The sequence below is a fragment of the Coenobita brevimanus genome, chromosome 26, assembly GCF_032717465.1.
Source record: "Coenobita brevimanus isolate Jiangsu-jjx chromosome 26, ASM3271746v2, whole genome shotgun sequence".
Lineage (NCBI taxonomy): Eukaryota > Metazoa > Arthropoda > Malacostraca > Decapoda > Coenobitidae > Coenobita > Coenobita brevimanus.
Genome location: NC_136979.1, coordinates 24,699,338 through 24,723,605, shown reverse-complemented (window position 1 = coordinate 24,723,605; position 24,268 = coordinate 24,699,338). Strand labels below are relative to the sequence as shown.

At 41.9% G+C, this 24,268-nt stretch overlaps 1 protein-coding gene and 1 non-coding gene across 2 annotated transcripts in view; one reads left to right on the top strand and one right to left on the bottom strand.

The window, feature by feature from the left end:
• The window catches only part of LOC145394188 (tether containing UBX domain for GLUT4), a 673,993-nt gene that overhangs the window by 456,543 nt on the left and 193,182 nt on the right, over positions 1 to 24,268 (bottom strand). The window lies entirely within an intron of this gene.
• Positions 9,370 to 9,488, top strand: LOC145394326 (5S ribosomal RNA). Its single transcript, XR_013896398.1, has one exon. It is a non-coding gene; the product is annotated as a 5S ribosomal RNA (ribosomal RNA).

Below are 24,268 nucleotides of genomic sequence, written 5' to 3'. Positions count from 1 at the left end.
ATCCTTACTCATCACACTACTCAAGTGCTTAATTGCAATAAAATTTTCCATTTCTTCATCATCCAGCCTCACTGTGCATTTAATGACTTAATTTCTCTCAATGACCACAACTACTGTACATTCGCCTTTAGATTCTGTTTCTTACACATTCTCACAAACTCATTAAGCCTTGTAGTTCCCCTTCGTTTTCACTTAATAATACGTAACATCTGCAAACAAATGAACAGGAAGTTTCCAGATGCTGCCCTCTCTCATTAGGGCCGTTCCAACATCTGCTGCCCTACCTTGTATATCTTTTATAATTCCATCCATATATAGGTTGAACAACCATGGAGACATGACACATCCATGTTTCAATCTAACATTCAGACAGAAAAATTCACTCTGTTCACCATTCACACACACTGCAGTCCTAGTGCCCTGATACGTACTCTTTGCTGCATTCCACAGCCTCCCATTTACTCCATATATTCTTTAATATTTTCCAAATTCTCTGGCTATCCACTCTTTCATATGCTTTCTCCAGATCCATGAAGGCTGCATACAACTTCTTTCCATTCTCTAGAAACTACTGCACTAAAGACCTAAAAATGAATATGGGTCATTCCACTGTAAGGAACAATACATTTGGAGACAAGTAACTGAACTACTCTCAGTTATACTTGCAAAGTATGCAAGATAAACAAATGGCTTTTGCAAGCTATGTTACCAACACTTCACACCACATCATACCACATTTGGATGGTTTATATGTTTTAATTTTGATGTTATATAAATTTTCAGAAGTTGCATGAGGAATGTTACCCCCTCTTGTACTTTGCATAAGTAATTTCAGTAAGTCTGTGATTTTACTGGTTAAATGGGGGAGTGCTTCATATCAACAGTATGTCATTAGATAAGGATCATAACCATACCCAGGAAATCTGATTATTCCTAATAAATGTTGTGCTGTTAAGGAAAATGTGACCATTACACACATTACCAGAAAAGTGAAAAACGTTACTTGTGCAATTTTTATTGAAATATGATTATACAATCAACTCTTATTATGGTTACAGTATTTGTATGTATCACAAACATAAACAAAATGTGTACTGATGTGAAATTTACATTATAAACTAACCAGAAGTCAGTTCTTGTTCAAGTGACATCATCATATTCAAGTGACATCAACATGATATCAACATACTGTATACTACTTGATCGATGAGGGAAAAGTCACCCCTTTGAATGTATATATCATTCTTGATACTTGAGGAGTTGGTAAAGCCTGCACAAACATGTCCTCTGCTATCTCATCTCTGTCTGGGTTGTCAGGGAAATGAAACTGAGCATGACACACTCTGCTGATGTCCCTCTTTCTAAGGTAATTAACTTAATCATGCCCTCTCCAGGTACTGACTCTGTGAGTGCCACATAATGTTACGACAACTTCTTGGTTGTATAATACACCATTACCATCATGAACACTAAGAAGGGACAGGGTAGTCTGTCACCAGAGGGCAAGTTAATCACACAGGTCCACCCCCCAACTCTCCCTCCTCACCCCCATAAAAACAACGATTTGTTAGGTTGATGGATCGGAAATCTGAAGCTTTGCTCTCTCACGTCTTGCCATGTGTAATATTTGTATAATTTATTCTACTATCAGGTGTATTATTAAGCATATACATCCACCTTCAGTTCAGTGAGAAGTAATTATACACCAACTCCTCGTTTTTTGACCGATCGTTATTCGACAATTCGTTGTTTAGACATTTATAAATCTATACCCTTTTCCATTGTTCGACATGGTTATCCCCACCATTTCAACAATTCAAACTGTGCAGCGTCAAACAAACTGGCAAAGCTGCCTCAGTTTCCCGCGCTCTGCTCTGCTGATCAGTTGCCTCTTCATCCGTCTACATTTCTATTTGAGTATGTGGAATACTACGGCACCACCATGGTTCCACCCAAGACCCTTACTATTACCCTTGTTAAGTGCAGTCACATGTTCGCCAACCTGAATGAATGTTTCACCATCGCATGGTTGGGTGATGATTGAGCCAATGATTAATGAACACTCTTAACGCATGATACTGTTTTGGCGCCAGTTTTTCATAATGCACATATTAGGTTGCTCTAGGTTAGGTAGGTTATAATCATTTGGGGATCTTAGGAGCAAAACGCCCAGTTAGGTTTCAGCGTTTCCAGTTAGGTTTTCACTGTTATTTATGGTTTTAAATTGTATACATTTGAGTTTGTTTTGGCATTGTGACGTCACGTCCAGTCGGGGGGATCGGCAATGGACACACTATCGTAGGTGTTCCGGTGGCTTTTTGCAACATTGCTAAGTAGGTATATTTTGTTTGTTCTCCAGTATTTTTCTGACTGAAAATCAAATGTCAATCATCTGATATGAACGTACAGTAGTAATACAATAATTTTCCTTAAGAACTAAGGTCTCTAAGAAAACAGCTCAAATCTCTGTGTTGCTTTCATTCATATTTACTGGTATTTTTTCATCTTTACTGAACATTTTTTGAATGACGAAGGTGGTCAGGAACCTAACCCCCCAATTTCTTTACAATCTTATTAGAAAAATCAGTTTGTTAGTCGACCAATTTGTTATTCAACCACTTTTTATGGAATGCATCCCTATTGAATAGTGGGAGTGGGGTGTACTGGGGTTTTAGCAGATTTCATTAGAATGATCCCGCTGTACAGAATTTTATTCCACATATTTATTCAGAATCTTCTAAATGACATACAGTACTGTACTAAAGTATAAATAACACTGACAACTCATATGACTACTAGCACTAAAAGTCCCTCTCCTGCCTTGTCATGTGGGAAGCCACATATCCACCCATCCACCTGCTCATGCAATCCATCCAACATTCACCCTTCCCAGCTACCCGTGTGACCCACCAAACACATTGATCCCAGTAATCCACCTTGCCCACCCACAAATGCCACCCACCGAGCTCATCTAACAATGACACCCAACACATCTACCCACTCACCTACCCACCCTGAACCCACTCACCCATCCACCCAACCCACTGACCCAACCACCCATGCAGAACACCTTGGCCACACGATCTTCTCAGCCACCCAGGGGATCTCTCCCAGAATACTCACCCACTCTGACCACCCAACTCACCCTGGGAACCCACCCATCCTGCCCAGCCACTCCTCCCACTGACCCACCCACCTACTGACATGTCCAACCACCCTTCTTACCAAAACCCATTCACCCTGCCATCATATCCACCTTTTTGAACCCCACTCATCCACCAAACTCATCCCATCCAAATCGAACTTACCGATCCCTCCCTAACCACCCACCTATCTAGCCACTCACCCAGCCCATCCCACACATCCAGTCCTCAAACAATTAACCTCTACAACCAACCCCAAGCAGCTTCATGCATCCAACAGGTTCAATTTACTGTCTGAAATGATGAAAAACTAGCTAGTAACATATTAAATTGCAAACAGTGAATTTGTAATTGCAATTCAGTGTAACTGCAGTGATTTCTTGTTTAAGGCGGTGTGTGAGAAACATTACATCTTTATCCAGTAACATTCTTCACGCTACGTATGTAACATACATGATGCAACATATGGCTTACCCAAGTCTCTTACAAGATACCACAGGGCTACATTGGTAAGGTACTAGGATGCCTATTTATAATATAAAGTTATGTTAGTTTTCTGCAAATCATAAACTGTATTTGGGAAAAATATTACAAAAAGTCACACACATTACTCCTGAAGTACTTCTACATTCAAGGTCGTGCCAGTCTGACCACAAAATATAAGTAATCTACTGTAGCGACAATTGCAACTCAAATAAATGCTGTTTCAATAAAAGTCAATGACAGCATTCCAAACAAATACTGTACTTACTCGGGTCAGTGATGCTAAGAAAATCACTAATTTCAGCATGAATATTTCTTCAGTGACATGGAGGCGATTTTTTTGTGGCCACCCTGTACGGGATTAAGGAGTCTGGCAATAGACAGATAGATAGATAGACATGGTATGACATTTTTTAATGACTCACTCTCAGTAGAAAATTTAGATACTTTTTCAGTCCTGATTCATCATATTCATTTCCAGCCATTAATCATCATCATCATATCATTCAAACCTCCTTTCCCACCCTACGGCAGGGTGAAGAGTAGCAACGTCCAGACAGCCAAAGTTTGCCCAGTTCAATGGACCACGCTTCCCTTCACTCATCATTCAAGCCCTCAAAATCTTAGCTCCATCAGATATGCCAAAAAAAAAAAAAAAAAAAAAAATTCACCACATTCTGTAGCTTCACAAACACCTATCTTATAGAGTCAATCCGAATCTATCTATCTATCTATTGCCAGACGCCTCAATCCCGTCTGGGGTGGCCACAAACAAATTCCCTCCACATCGTCCTGTTCCCTGCCATTTCACTGCCCTGCTCCCAACTCACACCCCCCTCTCTCATATACCTCTCCACTTCATCCCTCCATCTCATCCTAGGCCTCCCCCTCCCTCTTCCCCCCTCCACCTCACTCACATACACTCTCTTCATCAGTCTTTCACCCTCCATCCTCTCCACATGGCCAAACCACCTCAGTGTTCCTCATAACACTTCCTATCACATCCACATCAACACCACAACGCTCCTTTATATCCTCATTCGTCAGCCTGTCTCTCCATGTGACTCCACAGGCTCCTCTTAAATAACTCATTTCCACGGCTCTCACTCTTGACTTGTGTCCTTCCAACAACATCCAAGCTTCACTTCCATACGTTAGAGTTGGTATCACAATACTGTCATGTAGTAACTTTTTCACTTCCATGCTCACTTCCCTGTTTCTTATCACTGCTTTCAAAGAACCAGCAACCTTTCTTCCCTGCTGTACCCTTTCAAGCACTTCACCCTCCAAACCTCCATCCTTACTCATCACACTACCCAAGTACTTAAACGTACTCACATTTTCCAATTCCTCAACATCCAACCTCGCTGTACATTCACTGACTTCACCTCTCTCAAAGACCATCACTTTACTCTTCCCTACAATCACCTTTAGATTCCATTTCTTGCACACTCTCCCAAACTCATCCACCAAGCCTTTCAGCTCCCCTTCGTCTTCACGCAACAACACAGTATTATCTGCAAACAACAGTACAGGGAGTTTCCAAACACTATCCTCTCTCACCAGGGCCACTCCAACATCCACTACCCTACCTTGTACCTCTTTTATTACCCCATCCATGAACAGATTGAACAACCATGGAGACATGACACATCCCTGTTTCAACCCAACCTCCAAAGAGAAAAATTCACTTAGTTCACCATCCATACGCACTGCAGCCTTAGCACCATCATACATACTCTTCACAGCATTCAACAACTTTCCATCTACTCCATATATTCTTAATACTTTCCACAATCCTTGTCTATCCACCCTGTCATATGCTTTCTCTAAATCCATGAAAGACACATACAACTTCTTTCCCTTCTCTAGAATGCTGTCACGTTAAAAAGGGTTGCCAAATCCTTGGTCTGCGCTTCTCCACACAATATTTATCCATCCAGCTGCGTCTCTTATCTGTCCCTTACCCTCACCAACTTCCATACCTCTCTTCCTCACACACTCATCTACCATAACCCTCCACCTTCTCCTTGGCCTACTTTGCCTCTTCCCTCTTTCAAATTCATGCAGATATACCTTTCCCACCACCCATTCTCTCCAAACATGACCAATCCATCTCAATATACTCTCTTTGATTCTGGTGTCCATAGACTTCCTCATTCCGCACCTTTCAAGTATCACATTATTCCGTATCCTATACACTCTCTGTACTCCACATACATTCCTCAGCAGTCCCATCTCCACTGCTCTCACTCTTGACTTTTCATTTTCATGTCACACCACAGTCTCACATTCATATGATAAAGCTGGCACTAACACTCCTTCATGCAAGCCACGTGCAACTGCAACACTCAAGCCTCTGTTTCACATAAAGGCCTTCACTGCACCAGCTACTTTCCTTCCTTGTGTCACTCTACCTTCCACTTCTTTTGCACATTTTCCTCTCGTTTCTATCACTGTACCCAGGTATTTGAACTCTTTAACCAATTCCAGTCACTGTAACATCACCCTAGAAGTCATGTTCTCTCTCAATAACAATCACTTTACTTTTTTGTACATTTACTCCCAGGGCATGGTGCTCGCAGACATCTACAAAACTCTGCACTAGTCTACCGAGCTTTTGTCCAGTATTTGCATGTAGCACAGCATCATCAGCATACAACAAATTTGAGATATTCCATCCATCACCATTCACCACCAACGCTATCCCTCTCTGTTACTCGTGTCTTTACTTCTCTCATCACCCCATCCATATAGATATTGAACAACCATGCGGACATCACACAACTTTGTGGCATGCCTACACTGACTGAACCATTCACTTAGATACCCATTTACCCTTACACATGCTTCACTACCATCATAAAAACTACTGACAGCGCCTAGCAGCTTACCATCTACACAATACATGTGCAAAACCTTCCACAATCCTTCTCTGTCTACTTCGTCATATGCTCTTTCCAGATCCACAAATGCCATAAACACCTTATTGTCCCTCACATGCCTTCTCCATTATCTGTCATACTGCAAATATTTGATCCACACATCCTCTGCCACTCCGAAAGCCACCCTGTTTGTCACTGACTAGGACTACTGACATCCCTCTTACTTTCTCTATAATAATTCTTCCGTATACCTTCCCTGACGAGGAGAGTGTATGTGAGTGAGGTGGTGGGAGGGAGAGGGAGGAGGAGGCCGAGGATGAGATGGAGGGATGGAGTGGAGAAGTATATGAAGGAGGGGGGTATGAGTTGGAAGCAGGGAAGTGAAATGGCGGGGGACAGGGCGACTTGGAGGTGATTTGTTTGTTGCCACCCCGTACGGGATTGAGGTGTCTGGCAATAGATAAATAGATAGATAAACCTTCCCTACCACACTTAACAGATTAATGCCATGATAATTCCTGTACTCACTTCGTTCACCTTTATTTCTGCACAGAGGTAAAAATCACTGCCTTTTTCCACGCTACTGGCACAGTTTCACTCATCCATGTCTTCTTATATATCTCCAACAAGCACTTCATTCCACTCTCCCCACTACACTTAATCATTTCTGCATCTCATCAACCTCATCAACCTCAGCTGCTTTCCCATTTTTCAGCTGCTTCACAGCATTCTTCACTTCTGTCAGAAATTCCATCCATCTCCATTCATTACCAAAGCTATCCTTCTCTCTATTACTCGTGTTTTTACTTCTCTCATCACCCTATCCATATACATACTGAACAACCATCTGGACATCACACAACCTTGACACATGCCTACACTGATCATGAACCATTCACTTATATACCCATTCACCCTTACAGATGTTTCACTACCATTAAAAAAATAAATAAATAAATAATAATAATTCATGGCACCTAACAGCTTACCATCAGAACCATACATGCGCAAAACCTTCCACAATCTTTCTCTGTCTTCTGTCATATGCTGTTTCCAGATCCACAAATGCCATAAACATCTTCTCCACTATCTGTCTCACTGCAAATATTTGATCCACACATCCTCTGCCACTCCTAAAGCCACCCTGTTTGTCACTCACTAGGACTTCTGATATCTCTCTTACTTTCTCTATAATAATTCTTCCATATACCTTCCCCACAACACTCAAAAGACTTATGCCATGATAATTCTTGCATTCACTTTGCTCACCTTTACTTTCGTACGTGGGTAAAACCACTGCCTTTTTCCACTCTATTGGCACAGTTTCACTTATCCATGCCTTCTTACTTATCTCCAACAAGCACTTCATTCCACTCTTCGCATTACACTTAATCATCTCTGCATACATCTCATCAACCCCATCTGCTTTCCCCATTTTTCAGCTGCTTCACAGCATTCATCACTTCTGTGAGTGTCACATTTCCTGGCACTGCATTCCTTCTCTGTACATCCCCAAAACCGATCAAGTTACACTTTAAAATGATATATAATTTATATACGTATTGTATTTCTGATCAATTCTGAGGTTGACACTAAAGGTTGATATCTGCATGGAATGACCCACATCTGATCTACACAACCTCTTACCTCCCTAAACATCCCTGTTCTCCAACTAATTCCTCTGCTATTTCCCCAACTCTGTCATTGAGCATCCTTCCAACTACAGAAATTCCTCTGCTACAGTATTTCCCCAACTCTGTCACTGAGTATCCTACCCAGGGCTGGACTCAGGGGTGGGCCCATGGGGCCTGGACCCCGGGCCTCCCACCAGAAGGGGCCTCTCACTAAACGTTGGGCAACTTAACATTTGGTATTTTTCATTACCAAAACAGGGCCGATTTGGTAATGAAAAATCCGTCAGATAATGAATAAGCATGATTTGGTACTGGATTTGGAGATGGTGATGAACTTGATTGGATGATGTACTCAGTTAATTTGTTAGCTTTTAGAACATGAAAATACAGAACATATGCAATTAATTTTCAAATAAATAATTTTTTTCCCTTATACATGTACCTATATTGGCAAGGGGTAAATATATGAATAATCTTTCTTTAAGAAATTTGGTAATGACACTGATAATGCCCTGGCTCTGAACACTGGTGTGTCACAGCTTCATCCAGTCTATTCTGTTTGAAATCTGGGTGATTATTTTAATTCAAAGTTAAAATACAAGGAACATATTAATCAAGTTGTCGGAGGGTGTAACTTGCATATCAGAAATCTGTACTCTGTGAGAAAACTCCTGAACAGACATTGCCTCGTAATATTGGTCCATGCAGTGGTCTTGTCTCGTGTTGATTACTGTAATTCACTGTGGACTGGCCTTCCAAATAATATACTAACAAAAGTTCAGTCAGTGTTGAACAGGGCAGCACGGCCTATCTTTGGTCTCCCCCCTAGAATCTCGACTACACCATTCCTAATTGAGCTGCATTGGTTACCAGTAAAGGCTAGAACTGAATTTAAAACCATGTCTTATTACACTCAAGGTTTTTAAGTTTGGTGAACCAAAGTATCTTCCTGAATTGCTACTACCTGTACTTCCATCGGCATGCCCAGGTGTGATGTTACATACTGAAAATGAGTCCTTGTGTCTTGATGAGCCTGGAGCCATTCACCAGTCGTCCTTCTCTGATCGTTCTTTTGTGTATAGAGCCCCTAGATTATATAACAGATTGCCATTGTCCATGAGACAACTCCTTTCTGTTGAATCCTTCAAGAGACAGCTGAAAGCCTTTCTTTTTTCAAAATGCTATGACCTGGAGAGAGGTACTATGATGGATAATTACAGAGTTTATAGCGGCCATACCACGTTCAGTACACCGCTTCCCGTCCGATCAGCGAAGTTAAGCAACGTTGGGTCTGGTTAGTACTTGGATGGGTGACCGCCTGGGAACACCAGATGCTGTTGGCATAACTCCCTACATGTCAAGTGGGGTTGGTGGAGGATTAGTGCCCCTCCCTGTAAAACAATTAACTCTAAGCCCTTGGCCACCCTGTTTGGGATACATGGCGTCTGGCAATGAATGAATGAATGAATGAAATATACAGTATTGCCACTTTCATATATATACAGTATGTTTTTTTAATGATGAAGTATGTATTGTGTATGAGAGATGTCACAATTCTTGTGACTGTAAAAATAATGTATATATCTGTTGAGCGCTTGTGAATTCCTTATGGAAGAACTGGCACTTAAAAAAAAAAAAAAAAAAAAAAAAAAAATATTATTATTATTATTATGAGTGACAAGCCAAATGGTTTCCTGTACACCAGGAAACCATTTACTACGCTGGGTGGTAACCATATAATCAAATTTTGACTCCTGGTGGTTTAGCGGGCAATAAAGGTGCTCCAATCGGATTGAGCCGGTGAAGGTTTATATCCATGGGGTGGTTGGGGTTTATTGCTCACGTAATCCCACTCAGGGACGAGTGAGGCTGGTCACTCTCATCTTAAATGCCGAGACCAACTTTCCTAGCCCCGGGCTTCTATGCTCCTCATGGGGCAACATAGGATTAGATGATGGATGGATGGATAGATTATTATTATTACTATTATTATTACTGCTATTATTATGGTAGGGGGATGAATATAGTTTTGAATGGCGAGTTGCTTGAGGAGGTAGTGTGTTTTAAATATCTAGGGTCACATGTTGCTGTGGATGGAAGAATAGATGCAGAAGTGAAGTTTAGAATAAATGAAGTAGGAAAGATGCTGGGAGGAATGAAAAAAGTGTTTAGATGTCGTTCGCTTAGAATGGATGTAAAGAGAAGGCTGTATGAGGGTGTTGTGGTACCGACTGCATTATATGGGGCTGAAACATGGAATATGGGTGTAGCAGAGAGCAAAGTTTGAATGTAATGGAGATGAGGTGTCTGAGGAGTATGTGTGGAGTGACGCGTATGGATCGAGTGCAAAATGATGAAGTGCGAAGGAGAACTGGAGTTGTTCGGGAGATGGCTGGTAGAGTTGAGCAGAGGGTGTTGCGATGGTTTGGGCATATGGAGAGAATGGATAATGAGCGAATGGTGAAAAAGATAACTAGATCTGATGTGAGAGGTGTAAGGCTGAGAGGAAGACCACGAATAGGATGGATGGACAATGTGAAGAGAGCACTGGATGCGAGAGGGATGTCTGTTGAGCGAGGAAGAGTGGCTGTGCGTGACAGAAATAAATGGAGAGAAATTGTGAATGAATAAGTGATGACGCAGCCCTGAGGGGACATTCTCCCGCATTTGGTCTGATCAGTTATTTCAGGTCAGGTGCGGGTAAGGGAATGAGTCTGTTATGATGTGGCAGGGGTAAACCAGCTCTGCTGTCGGGCCCTGCTGCAGATGTCACTGATTGCATTGCGCAGTTGACCCTTGTGCGGTGTGGTGCGGTGAGGATCTGTCCGTTCTCCCCTTGGGGCTAAGATGCGAATGAATGTGTTTGAATGGATGAGTAAATGAGGAGTGTGTCGTCCTGTCTCGGCTACCTCCCTTTCCTTGGGGGAAGCAGCCTAGGTATATAGATAGATTATTATGTGGTAGGTGGGGGCACTCACCATCCACTCACTCAATGTAGTGCTGCTCTCGGGTGTCTGCCCTGTCCTCTCCTCCATCCTTCTTTCCTTCTATCTTCTTCTATCTTTCTTTCTTTCATTCTTTCCTCGTCCTTCTCTCTACAGGTGACTTTACACTCCCTCTTCTGTCTTTCATTCCTTCATTCTTTCCTCTTTCTTCTGCCTGTGGGTGACTCTACACTGAGTGACAAGCCAAATGGTTTCCTGTGCACCAGGAAACTATTTACTACGCTGGGTGGTAACCACATAACCAAATTTTGGCGCCTGGTGGTTTAGTGGGTAATTATTGCGCTCCAGTCGGATTGAGCCAGTGCAGGTTTATATCCAAGGGATGGTTGGGGTTTACTGCTCACGTAACGCCACTCAGGGATGAGTGAGGTTGGTCACTCTCATCTTAAATGTCAGGACCAACTGCCTAGCCCCGGGCTCCTACGCTCCTCATGGGGCAACGTAGGATTGGATGATGGATGGATTGATGGATGTTATTATTATTATTATTATTATTAATATTATTACTAATGAAAAACTGAATCTGGGAATGAAAATTGAAGAATTATGGTTATATACCCATGTTCAAATCTGGCAGCCCTGGAGCTGGTGCCAGCTGCCAACAACTTCTCATTTTTTATCACTGTCATACGATTTCGTTCCTGTCATCAATCAGTTCATAGCTTCTCTTAACCAACGGCTGCATGCGTATGAACTGATGTCAGGTCGCTTTGGCTGCTTTGGACAACTGACAAAACTATACTCTGAAGAGCTGTCTAGAGCAGCTAAGAAATTACTGGATGTCTATCCCAATGATCTGGAGACTTCATTTCCTGAAGAGCTCATCCAGTTTGCTGCTTTTGCGAATATCATGCTGAAAAAGAGCCAAATGACGTTAGCGCTGAGCTATTTCTCTACAAGCTTATCCACGATAAGCATGTGCTAGATATTTTCCCCAGTGTGGAGGCAGCCCTGAGAATGTACTTGGCTGTAATGGTGAGCAACTGCAGTGCTGAAAGTTTTTTTTTTTTTTTTTTTTTTTCCCCCCAAGCTGAAATTGATTGAGAATTGCCTACAAACAAGCAGGACACAGGAGTGACTTGTGAATCTGACAGTCTTGAGCACTGAGTCGGACATCCTACGCTCATTGAATTTTGATGATTTAATAAGAGAATTTTCCATTAGAAAATTTCAGAAAGCACCTGAACTAAACCAGATTTCTAGAAACTGTTTGTTCAATGAACAGTCTATACAAGGATTGAGTGGTAACTGCACACGTTTTTTTTTTTTTTTTTTTCTTGCTTCATGATTATTCTGTTTTGTGTGATATGCAAGGATGTGTTCAGTGCATTTCAGGGCTGCTGTGTTTTTTTCATTCAGGGCTAATTAATGTGGAGATTTTTCAGAAAGTACTGTATCATTTTTACCTGATCTTTAATGACATCAATTTCTGAATACAGTATTATGGGTCGTCGGGAGCAATTTGTATCGTGCAAGCGAGCATATTGTTGCAACAGTGCGAGGGTTAAAAATGTATTTTCATTTAGCACCATGCTAATTTGATGCTTGGGATGGGCCCACCACCAAATCGGGTCCCAGGCCCCCCACATCCCAAATCCGGCACCGATCCTACCATATCTTTTTCCTATTAGGCTAAGACAACAAATGCCCCTATGTTTACCACACACTTCTTTTTCTCTTTTTCCTCTGTGCAGGGAAATAATTATTTATATACTTGATGACAAAAATACAAATATACTGGAGGGATAAAATTGCTACATTTCAGAGAGCTATGGATTTTTTACTTTCTCTTCCCCATTAGCTAAAAAAAAAAAAACTAATTCTTATACAGCATGGTATCTCTTTTACATGGATTCTGAGTATAAGGAGGATTTTGAGGATACATCACTGCATACAACAAAAGGTCATTGTGCTACTGCACTTTCTTAAATATCCATCCTTGGATGGGACAAACCCAGATGGTAAACTTCCTACTCACATTTTCAGTACTGTATGTTGCAGCATATAAGTCAGTGCACTGTGTAAGATGCACCCTAATTTTGGGAGCTAAAGTCTACGGAAAAAAGTTTCTGGCTCCTAACCAGCACTTACTACTATGTTACCTTGATATGGCCACATTCACACAAACACACACTCTATCTATCCATCTAACTACTGCCAGATGCCATAATTCTGTAAGGGGTGGCGATTTGACTTTGAGTTAGTTGTTTTACAGGGAGGGACACTTACTCCTTACCAACTCACTTGCTGACACACAGGGAACATGAATGAGTTGGTTATATGGTTACTGCCCACTACTGTAAATGATTTCCTGGCTTAAAAGAGACCATTTGACATGTCATTCAATAAAAAATCACCTGAAAAGGAAAGAAGCGCAATACAAAGTGACAGGAAAGATGGGAGATATGTGAAGATGGGGGGGGGGGCAGATACAGAAAAAAGAATGATACATGTGAAAGAAATAGTGTGCAGCACTACACCAAGTGCAAAGCTGGGAATAGCGCTGCTATTAGTAGCCCACTACTGTTTTAATAGCAATGGTGGTAACGTCATTACTTTTTTTAGCCAGTAGCAGAACTGACAGTGCCTCTACTTTTTGGCCATACTCACGCATTACCGCGCTCCTCGCTACCCATGCGAAGAATACAGGTTCGGAGTCGGTGCATACATACAGATATGCCGACGGTTTGGTTGTGTTTATTAATGATGAAAAATAATACTTTTGTCAATTCTGTCAATTAAGGATGTCAGCTAGATGTAGGCAATGCTCATACACACACACACACACACACACACACACACACACACACACACACACACACACACACACACACACACACCTCTAACTATCCCCATCTCTAACTCCCACTCTTTCCCTCACTCTCTCTTTCAGACTAATTCTTACTCACTACGTTATTATTTCGTAACAGTATGTTACTTTCAGTTTAAAGTAATGAAAAAAAAAAAAAAAAAAAAAAAATTGCTATTGTATAAATGGCCTTTAAAAGAAAGCCCCAGTTCATTTTTACTTTCATTTCCGTACATATCTTAAACAGGTATCATTGAAAATATAATAAAACTATATAATATGTATCAATGGTAGGCCACATTTTTTTGCCTTTTATTTACGTATGTTACTTTCAGTAATAATAGATTGTTGGTGGAGAAGAGAGAGAAATTGAGGAGATGGAAGGAGCACTTTGAGGATTTGTTGAATGAAGAGAGTGAGAGCAGTGTGAGTATAAGTGGTTGGGGAATGGCTGGGAGAAGAAGAGATGAGAGGAGGGAGGAAGAGATCAGTAGGTCGGAAGTAGTGGAAGCGATGAAGAAGATTAAGCTGGGAAAGGCCCCAGGAATTGATGGAGTGTGTGGTGAAATGCTTAGGTATGGGGGTGAGATTGTTGTGGAGTGGATATGGAAGTTGTGTAGATTGGCTTGGAAAGAGGGAAGGGTTCCAGAGGACTGGAAATCAGGTATAATTGTTCCTCTGTACAAAGGAAAAGGGGAGAGAGAAGTATGTGGTAACCATAGGGGTATTTGCCTTCTTAGTGTGACTGGTAAAATATATGGTAGAATACTCATTGATAGGGTTAGGCATATGACAGAGGAGCTAGTTGGAGAAGAACAAGGGGGATTTAGGAAGGGAAAAGGGTGTGTAGATCAGATATTTGTTCTAAGATGTTTAGTGCAGAAGTATCTAGAGAAGGGAAGGAAAGTGTATGCTGCCTTCATGGACTTGGAGAAAGCTTATGACAGAATAGATAGGCAAGGTATGTGGAAGGTATTAAGAATATATGGAGTGGAGGGGAAATTGTTGAGTGCTGTGAAGAGTATGTACGAGGGAGCTAGGGCTACAGTGCGAGTGGATGGTGAGCAGAGTGAGTTCTTCGATCTCAATGTGGGACTGAAACAGGGGTGTGTGATGTCTCCATGGCTGTTTAATATATATATGGATGGGGTTGTAAAGGAGGTGCAAGGTAGGGCAGTGGATGTGGGGGTGGCCCTAATGAATGAGGGTGAGATTTGGAAGCTTCCTGTGTTGCTGTTTGCTGATGATACAGTATTGTTGAGTGAAGATGAATGGGAGTTGCAAGGTTTGGTGAATGAATTTGGGACAGTGTGTACGAGGAGGAAGCTGAAAGTTAATGTAAACAAAAGTAAAGTTATGGTGTTTGAGAGGAATGAAGTCACAGAGTGTGCAGTGAGGTTGGATGGTGAGGATATGGAGAATGTGAGTGCATTCAAGTACTTGGGTAGTGTGATGAGTAAGGATGGAACTTTGGGGGATGAAGTACTTGAAAGGGTACAGCAGGGAAGAAAGGTTGTTGGTACACTGAAAGCAGTGATGAGAAATAGGGAGGTGAGTATGGAAGTTAAGAAGTCACTGCATGATGGTATTGTGATCCCTACCCTGACGTATGGAAGCGAGGCGTGGACCTTGCAAGAGGGGAACAAGTCAAGAGTGAGAGCAGTGGAAATGAGTTACTTGAGAGGAGCATGTGGAGTGACGTGGAGGGACAGGTTGACGAATGAAGAAGTGAAGGAACGTTATGGGGTAGATGTGGATGTGGTTGAAAAGATTAGGAGAAATACACTGAGGTGGTTTGGACATGTGGAGAGAATGGAGAATGAAAGACTGACTAAGAGGGTGTATGTAGGTGAAGTGGAGGGAGGGAGAGGGAGGGGTAGACCGAGGATGAGGTGGAGGGATGGAGTTGAGAGGTATATGAGGGAGGGGGGGGTGAGTTGGGGGGAGGGGAGTCAAATGGTGGGTGACAGAGTGACTTGGAGGCGTTTTGTCTGCGGCCACCCTTTGCGGGATTAGGGCGTCGGGCTACAGATAGATAGATAGATAGACTTTCAGTACATATACTAGGTACAGTGTAAATGAACATCCGTTACGTTATATACTAAATAGCTTTTTCCTGTACCTTCGACTCTAAGCTTCATTAACCCCTAAACCACAGGGTTGTTTTGGCTCAACTTGTGTGTCCTGCTAGGATATTTGTGCTCCGACAGACTTTGTTAAAATATTTGCCAAAAATCAGTTATTAGTCCTAGAGTATTATAATTACATATGCATATGGCACATACCTTCAGCTTTCTCCTGGGGTGTTTGTTGAGCCTTTGTCAAGTACTGTAGGACTTGTGGAGACTTCTGAATTTGGGTAACGAAGTCTCCACTTTACACTTCCCGACAACCAGTAATATGATTACCACAGCCTGATATTATCACTGGAAACACTATTCTGTGATTTTCAAATATTTTGGAATCCATATCCCCAAAAAGAAAACACTGTGAAAGCAAAGAAAATTACAAGCACATATGACCTTCCCACTTGCGCTCTTTCGCCGTTGGTATTCTGTCATTTATTATTCATAAAATCACTCACAGTTTATATTTCTGTTACTATATAACATATATATCTGCAGTCTTTAACCATAAGTTTCCTTCAGTAATAGTAGTATATTGTAACCATAGGCATTCAATTTCTCTTTCAGTAAAATACGTAGCATTCACTTTCTCGTCCTGTATACTAGTGTTGAGAGCAAATCTGTCACTTTCACTTCCACTTTCATAACTCACAGTATTCATACATGCTAGAGTAAAACATTCACTTTCTTTACTCCTAGTATATATACTCGTATTCTTATATTACTACTCATTTACATTTCTATTTACATTCTCTATTTTATTTACATTGTTCACATTTCTATTTTATTTACACTGTGTTATGAACTGTCACTTGCAGTAACTTATAAAACTATTTTCCACTGTTCACTTATATTTACATTCATTGTTTTCACTTGCTGTTTACACATTATTTACACATTATTTACATTTCCACTTGCACTGTTTTACTCACCAGAAAGACCATAGTCACTGTCCATCATTTTCACTGATAAATTACCCAGTTCACGTTCCACACCAGTCACTTAGCCCTTTACCCCTTTCCACACGAGGTTTAGTTGGGGCAGAGGTCACAGGGCCCTTTGCACGGGGCTAAAAACCGGCGGAATTGGACAGGCACAAATCCGACGTGGTTTCACCTTGAAAGACGATGGTAAACTGAATGCTGTGGTTGCCTAGGGGGAGTGCAACGCTGCCAATGTCAGTGTAGTGACAGCTGCTAATATATACGCTATGAAATGATTGGCAGGAAATCTAGACAATACATAATAAATTAGGTAGTTCCAGGTGAATGTAAATATCATTTTGGCTTCTCCCTTCCTTTCTTATACTGTATATATTTTTTATTACGAGAATAGATTATACGGCATTTTTCAAGGGGAAATCAACAACAAAAATTAGCAAACGAGTGCACGTGAGGTGTTGTCAGGTGATAATTAGCCAATTCCAGGTGTATGGCACTATCACTTACCTTATTTCTTTTTTGTATATAATATTTGCTATAAGAATCGGGCATAGGGCTTATGTCGATGGATGAAATCAGTGGAAAATTAAGGGGAAGATTTACTTAGTGCAGCATGGCCGGGCAGGCAAGAGGAGAGGGTAATGGAGGGGAGGTAGGGAGGGGAGTCAAGAATGGGGAGAAATGGCTAAATTGTCAACAATGGATGGGAGTACAAATGAGATCAGGAGTGCTGACTAGTGTTGGACATTGGCAGTACTGATAGATGATACAAGCCACCACTTGAAAACCCAGGCGAATTCAAAATAATACAGAATCACAAAAGTGACATCCCCCGGTATGATCCCTTGCTCCCAAGCGTCACGAAAGTGACACCCCGCAGTTAAGGGGTTAAAGTGACACAGACATGTATATGATTTTTTTTTTCGTTAACCTTTCCTTCGTGTACTTTTTTCTCATCCAAAGTAACAGGAGCGGGAGCGGAAGCGCTGCTACATTTCATATCATGTAGCGAAACCAGTAACGCCACTACTTTTTCGAGCTAGTAACGGGAATGGGAGCGCCACTACTTTTTATTAGTAGCGTTCCCAGCACTGACCAAGTGAGTGGATGATAGTCACTAACACCTACCAAATGCACACTCATCTTCGAATACCTCTATTCAGTACTATTCATCAGTCAGTAGTGTCATTATTATGGAATACAGGAACTAAAATGGTGAAAATCTGTATCACAGCCATATATTTAAACACTACAAATTATTTCTGTCCATCCTTCTGCTTCTTTACAGAGTTTGAACCAGGTGGGTTGGTATATACTCATACATATTCACCTCTCAGTGTCTCTATTCAGCACTATTCTTCAGTCTACTATATCATCATCATTCATCATCATCCAGACCTCCTTTCCCACCCTAGGGCAGGGTGAGGAGTAGCAATGTCCAGACAGCCCAAATTTGCATAGTCCAATGGGACACGCTTCCATTCACTCATCATTCAAGCCCCCAGAATGCTGGCTCTATCAGATATGCCAAAAACATTCACCACATTCTGTAGCTTCACATAAACATATCCGACTGAGTCAATCCGGAAGCCGCCACATTAAACGGAGGTGCCAGTTCCCTGATCATGTACTTCTCACAACATTCATGCAGCCAGCTCAATCTCTTGTCAGTTTCCTAGCCTCACCGACTTTCAAACCTCTATTAATCACACACTCATCCACCACATCTCTCCACCTTCTCCTTGGCCTACCTCGCCTCCTCCCTCCTTCAAATTCGCTCAGATATACCTTTTTCACCACTCTATTGTTATCCATTCCCTCCACATAACCATACCATCTCAGTACACTCTTCGATTCTGGTGTCCACCGACTTCCTCACACCACATCTTGCACAAATCACATTTCATATCCTATCCACCCTCTGTACTCCACATACATTCCTCAGCAGTCCCATCTCCACTGCTCTTACTCTTGACTTTTCATTTTCATGCCACACCATAGTCTCACATCCATATGTTAAAGCTGGCATTAACACTCCTTCATGTAAGCTTCATGCAGCTGCAACATTCAAGCCTCTGTTTCTTATCAAGGCCTTCATTGCACCAGCTACTTTTCTTCCTTCTGTCACTCTACTTTCAACTTCTTTTGCACATTTTCCTCTCTTTTCTATCACCGTACCCAGGTATTTGAACTCTCTCACCAATTCCAGTCTCTCTCCATTCACACTAACATCACACTGGAAGTCACCTTCTCTCTCAATAACCACCACTTTACTCTTTTCTACATTTACTCTCAAGGCACAATGCTCAAAGACATCAGCAAAACTCCACATTAGCCTACCAAGTTCTTGTCCAGTAGTTGCAAGCAGTACTGTATCATCTGCATACAACAAATTTGAGATATTCCATCCATCACCATTCATTACCAACGACATCCCTCTCTCCATTACTCGTGTTTTTACTTCTTTCATCACCCCATCCATATATATACTGAACAACCATGGGGACATCACACAACCTTGTCGCATGCCCACACCAATCGTGAACCATTCACTTAGATGCCCATTAATCCTTACACATGCTTCACTACCATCAAAAAACTACTGACAGCACCTAGCAGCTTACCATCTACACCGTACACGTGTAAAACCTTCCACAGTCCTTCTCTGTCCACTTTGTTGTATGCTTTTTCCAGATCCATGAATGCCATAAACACCTTATGGTCACTCTCACAAGCCTTCTCTGCTATCTGTCTCACTGCAAATATTTGATTCACACATCCTCTGCCACTACTAAAGCCACCCTGTTCATCACTCACTAGGACTTCTGATATCTCTCTCACTTTCTCTAGAATAATTCCTCCATATACCTTCCCTACCACACTCAATAAACTTATGCCACAATAATTTTGCACTCACTTCGCTCACCTTTATCTTTGTACAGGGGTACAATCACTGTCCTTTTCCACTCTGCAGGCACAGTTTCACTCATCCATGCCTTCTTACATCAGTTTCACTCATCCATGCCTTCTTACATATCTCCAACAAGCACTTCATTCCACTCTCTCCATTACACTTAACCCCTACACCGCGGGCATGTTTACTGATGTTTTGCGTGTGCCGCGGGGTTATTCGGGCTCCGACAGACTCTCAAAAAATATTTGCCAAAAATCAGTTATTAGACCTAGAATATTAAAATTATATATGCTTATGGCACATGCGTTCAGCTTTCTCCTGGAATGTTTGTTGAGCCTTCGTCAGTTACCGTAGGACTTGTGGAGACCTCTGAAGTTGGGTAACGAAGTCTCCACTTTACACTTCCCGACAACCCGTAATATGATTACCACAGCCAGATATTAACACTATAAACACTACTCTACGATTTTCAAGTAGTTTGGGATCCATACTCCAAAAAAAAAAAAAAACCCACTGTGAAAGCAATGAAAATTATGAGCGCGTCTGACCGCCGCACTTGCGCTAGTTCGCTCTTGGTACTCTGTCATTTATTATTCATAAAACCCCTCACACTTTATATTTCTATTACTATATAACACTTATATATATCTACAGTCTTTATCCATAAGTTTCCTTCAGTAGTATTAGTTTATTGTCACTGTAGGGATTCAATTTCTTTCAGTAAAATACGTAGCATTCACTTTCTCGTCCTGTATACTGGCATTGAGAGTGAATGTCACTTTCATCTTCACTCTCATAACTCATAGTATTCAGACATGCTATAGTGAAACTTTCACTTTCATTACTCCTAGGGTATATACTCGTATTCTTATAATACTACTCATTTACATTTCTATTTACGTTCTCTAATTTATTTACGTTATTTACATTTCTATTTTATTTACACTGTGTTATGCACTGTCACTTGAAGTAACTTATAAAACTATTTTCCATTGTTCACGTATATTTACATTCATTACTTTCACTTGCTGTTTACACATTATTTACAATTCCACTTGCACTGTTTTATTCAATAGAAAGATCGTAGTCACTCTTTTATCAACTGTCAGCCCTTTACCTCTTTCCACATGAGGTTTAGTAGGGGGTAAAGGTCACAGGGCCCTTTGCATGAGGTTAAAAAAGGCCCTGAAGTCAGCAAGAGGATGAGCCGTACCTCCTCTTCGGAAGATGAGAGACAACTGATAAAGGAAGGCCGGCCCGGGTTGAGGCCTACTTGGGGGTTATTCAGTGCTACCAACGTAGCTCTTGAACCAGCTATGCATTTCACTGAAATGATTGGCAGGAAATCTAGACAATACATTATAAATTAGGTAGTTCCAGGTGAATGTAAATATCACTTAGGCTTCTCCCTTCCCTCCTTATATGTATATTTATTACGAAAATAGATTATATGGCATATTTCAAGGGGAAAAAAACAGCGAAAATTAGCGAACGAGTGCACGGGAGGTGTTGTCAGGTGATAATTAGCCAATTCCAGGTGTATGGCACTCTCACTTACCTTATTTCTTTCTTGTACAGTATATATTATTTGGTATAAGAATAGGGCATAGGGCTTATTTCAATGGATGAAATCAGTGAAAAATTCCAGGGAAGATTTACTTAGCATAGCACGGCCGGGCAGCCGAGAGGATAGTGTAATGGAGGGGGGGTAGGGAGGGGAGTCAAGAACGGGGAGAAATGGCTAAATTGTCAACAATGGATGGGAGTACAGATGAGATTAGGAGTGCTGACTAGTGTTGGACATTGGCAGTACTGATAGATGATACAAGCCCCCACTTAGAAGCCCGGGTGAATTCAAAATAACACAGAATCACAAAAGCGACGCCCCGTGGTATGATCCCTTGCTCCCAAGCGTCACGAAAGTGACGCCCCGCGGTTAAGGGGTTAATCACCTCTGCATACACCTCATCAACCCCAGCTACTTTCTCATTTTCAGCCGCTTCACAGCACTTCACCTGTTTGAGTGTCACGTCTCCTGGCACTGCATTCCTTCTCCGCACACCTCCAAAACCAATCGTGTTTACAGCCACTCAGCTCTCTCTATTCCCATTCATCAGGCTTTCTAAATATTCTTTCCATCTGGTTCTTATTATCCCCATGGGTTAATAATCTACCACCTACATCCTTCACACCATCACAATTTTTCTGCTTTCACTTCTACATGTCCACACCTCTTTCCAGAATAACTTCCTATTTTCAGAGTAGTTTGCATTCATTTTTCTTCCTAAATCATCATTTACCTCCTTCTTTATCCTCTTCACTAGTCTCTTTACGTGTTTCTTGCTCTCAATATATCAGTAGGAGTAGACTGTAGCACCAGTCGAGCAGGGCAGTATTCCCGAGGTGGATGGAAAGCTGATGATAGGGAGTGCTGGAGTTCCCATTTCATCAGCCCTCAGGACTAGTTCCTGACCATCCCCCTTTACTGAACTTTTTCAGTGTCTCAGTTACACAGAGAGTAGGCCAGCATGCTCTCCAGTACAAATTTCTCTAACTATCTACACCAGACTACATGCACAGTACACACTACACTTCCTTTTCCAAAATTCAAAAAATTATGGCATCTCATCACTCAGCCTCGGAGTCCCCAGGGGGGGGACCATAAATGCCCCCACCATCCGCCCCTCTCCCGATGACGACTCGAGGTGCCTGGAACCACTGTCTGACTCTCTTCTTCTTCATTTCTGCAACATTCGCGGCCTTTCCTCTAACGTTCGCTCTGTTGAGCACCACCTCTTCTCCTCTAAACCTCACCTTCTTTTTCTAACTGAGACTCAGCTGTCTAAGGCAACTGACAGCAAACCCTTTTCTGTATCCTCCTACTTTCTCTATACTCATTTCGAAGCCAAAGGTGGCTGTTGTGTATATATACGCAACGACTTATCTTGCTCTCGTGTTCCTGAACTCAATTCTTCTGAATTCTCTACACTCTGGCTTCGGCTTTCCTGTCATCCTCTGACTAAATATATCTGTGCTATTTATGTAACCCCTAATTCTACTGACTATCAAAAATTCTTCGACTATCTTACTTCTACGATGGAACACATTCTATCCATTTCTCCTTTCTCTGAAATCTCCATTCTAGGAGATTTCAATGTTCACCACCACCTTTGGCTCTCCTCTCCTTTCACTGATCCACCTGGTGAACAAGCCTACATCTTTTCTATCCTTAATGACCTACAGCAGCTTGTACAGAACCCTACCCGAATCCCAGACTGCCTTGGAGAGAGCTCCAACATACTTGACCTCTTCCTCACAACTAATCCTTCTGCTTACTCTGTTAATCTTTTCTCTCCGTTGGGCTCCTCTGATCACAACCTTATCACCTTAACCTGTCCTATCACTCCGGTACGGCCTGTGGACCCTCCAGGGAAATGTCGTCTGTGGCATTTTGGAGCCGCGGACTGGGAGGCCCTCAGGCAGTACTTCTTTGATTTTCCCTGGAATGATTATTGCTTCGGTGGCCGTGAGCCATCTGAGTGTGCCTTGCGCGTTACGGAGGTTATTCTCTCGGGCATGGAAGCATACATTCCTTTCTTATATCCTTTGACTAACGCAAGAAAGCCTTGGTTTTATCACGCTTGTTCTAATGCTGTCCGCAACAAGGAGAGGGCCTACAAAAGGTACCGGAGCCAACTCACCCCTGAATCACATCATCTTTACGTTTCTGCCCGGAATCGTGCTAAGTCTGTTCTTCGCTCTGCTAAAAATAATTTCATCCATACTAAATGCTCTCAACTCTCCAACTCGAATTCTTCCCGCTCCTTCTGGCACCTTGCCAAAAACGTTTCTAACAATTTTACCTCATCATCCTTCCCTCCTCTTTTCTACTCTGATGGTTCTGTAGCTATTTCTTCTACTGATAAAGCAGACCTCTTCGATCAGACTTTCTCCTCCAATTCCACCTTAGACGATTCCGATGCGGTTCCTCCATCACTTCCCCCCTCTGACTTCCTCATGGCTGACATTAAAATTTCTTCAGTTGATGTATTTTCTGCCATCACTGGCCTCAGTACTAACAAAGCATATGGGCCTGATGGGGTCCCTCCTGTTGTTCTCAAGAACTGTGCTTCTGTGCTTACACCCTGCCTAGGCAAACTCTTTCGCCTTTGTCTGTCAACTTGAACCTTTCCTTCTTGCTAGAAGTTTGCTCTCATTCAGCCAGTCCCAAAGAAGGGTGACCACTCCCAACCCTCCAACTATCGTCCAATTCCTTTAACGTCCTGTATTTCATAAGTTTTCGAGTCAATTCTCAATAGAAAAATTTT